Here is a 2,267-nt window from a genome sequence, read left to right as displayed (position 1 = left end):
GCAATATGCATAACATGCAATCGAAAGTGCGTGACAACGCAAGTTGAGTGGGACGCATAACAATGCTGTGAAGGCACAAACACATGTAAGTAAAGAACACGTGACAACGTGCACAATGTGTATGAAGAGATTTGAACACATGTAAGCAAAGCATGCGGTCTACGCAAGCAATGTGTATAGAAACTTGAAATTGAACACATGTAAGTAAAGCATGCGGTCTACGCAAGCAATGTGTATAGAAACTTGAAATTGAACACATGTAAGTAAAGCATGCGGTCTACGCAAGCAATGTGTATAGCAAGGAACTTGAAATTGAACACATGTAAGTAAAGCATGCGGTCTACGCAAGCAATGTGTAGAGAAAGGAACTTGAAATTGAACACATGTAAGTAAAGCATGCAGTCTACGCAAGCAATGTGTATAAAAAGGAACTTGAACACATGTAAGTAAAGCATAACACAACAACGCATGCAATGTGTATAAAAGGAACTTGAACACATGTAAGTAAAGCATAACGCGACAATACATGCAATGTGTATAGAAACTTGAAATTGAACACATGTAAGTAAAGCATGCGGTCTACGCAAGCAATGTGTATAGCAAGGAACTTGAAATTAAACACATGTAAGTAAAGCATGCGGTCTACGCAAGCAATGTGTATGGCAAGGAAGTTGAAATTGAACACATGTAAGTAAAGCATGCGATCTACGCAAGCAATGTGTAGAGAAAGGAACTTGAAATTGAACACATGTAAGTAAAGCATGCGGTCTACGCAAGCAATGTGTATAAAAAGGAACTTGAACACATGTAAGTAAAGCATAACGCAACAACGCATGCAATGTGTGTTAAAGGAACCTGAACACATATAAGTAAAGCATAACGCGACAACGCATGCAATTTGTATAGAAACTTGAAATTGAACACATGTAAGTAAAGCATGCGGTCTACGCAAGCAATATGTATAAAAAGGAACTTGAACACATGTAAGTAAAGCATAACGCAACAACGCATGCAATGTGTATAGAAACTTGAAATTGAACACATGTAAGTAAAGCATAACGCGACAACGCATGCAATGTGTATAGAAACTTAAAATTGAACACATGTAAGTAAAGCATGCGGTCTACGCAAGCAATGTGTATAGCAAGGAACTTGAAATTGAACACATGTAAGTAAAGCATGCAGTCTACGCAAACAATGTATAGAGAAAGGAACTTGAACACATGTAAGTAAAGCATAACGCAACAACGCATGCAATGTGTATAGAAACTTGAAATTGAACACATGTAAGTAAAGCATGCGGTCTACGCAAGCAATGTGTAGAGCAAGGAACTTGAACACATATAAGTAAAGCATAACGCAACAACGTATGCAATGTGTATAAAAGGAACTTGAACACATGTAAGTAAAGCATAACGCGACAACGCATGCAATGTGTATAGAAACTTGAAATATGGTAAGGACCAGTTATTCATGATGTTGAAATGCCAAGCACTGTAACATGGTATAATTGAAGCAATTTGTGGAATTCACATGATACGAAAAGGATACGGGAAGGGACATTCCTTGCGCGTACCGAGCATCGCTCATAGAAGACACGGCTTGAGGTCAACTCGAAGGCCTACTAATGTTCCGAAAGTGTACTTCCTTGCACTGTCTCGAGTAATGAAGACACCAAACCACATAGTTGACCCGAACAAGGGCGCGGGAGGTGCATTGACCACAAGGGGAGGTTACCAGTATCAATTCCGATACTTTGCGGCCCCGCTCTTCTTTTTGCTTTACTTTCCTTTTTACTAGTAGTTTAAACACATTGCACTGCCTTAGGCAGGTTTTACCTTTTCAAAAATGTGTATTTTGCAAAGCACATGAGGGAAATGAAACAACCATTTTGTTCAAAATGATATTACATTTGTGCTTCATATGCATCGCATCTCATGGTATCACATAACAATGTGAATGAAATTGAACTTGGTTTGAAAATTGAGCATTCGCATCGTAATAATCAGGTAGTGAACTGACTTATAACTCGATAAGCAAAGCAAGGAAACTCAATAATCTAGCCAAGTGCGAGTACAACTCGACAAGCAACAAAGACTTGAAAAGAGTGAAATACAACTCGATAAGCAAATTTACAACAACTCGATAAGCAAATGGGCGTGACGCCGCAAAATCCATCATCAGAGGGCCTTGGAAGTGGTGGCATTCTCCAAATTCTCAGCATGTTTCAACATATAAACAGCTTAGGGAGCAAAGAGGAAGACCGC

This window comes from Camellia sinensis, chromosome 8, assembly GCF_055761805.1.
Source record: "Camellia sinensis isolate YWXY chromosome 8, ASM5576180v1, whole genome shotgun sequence".
Taxonomy (NCBI): domain Eukaryota; kingdom Viridiplantae; phylum Streptophyta; class Magnoliopsida; order Ericales; family Theaceae; genus Camellia; species Camellia sinensis.
The sequence above is the reverse complement of the archived record's forward strand: the minus strand, read 5'-3'. Positions refer to the sequence as shown.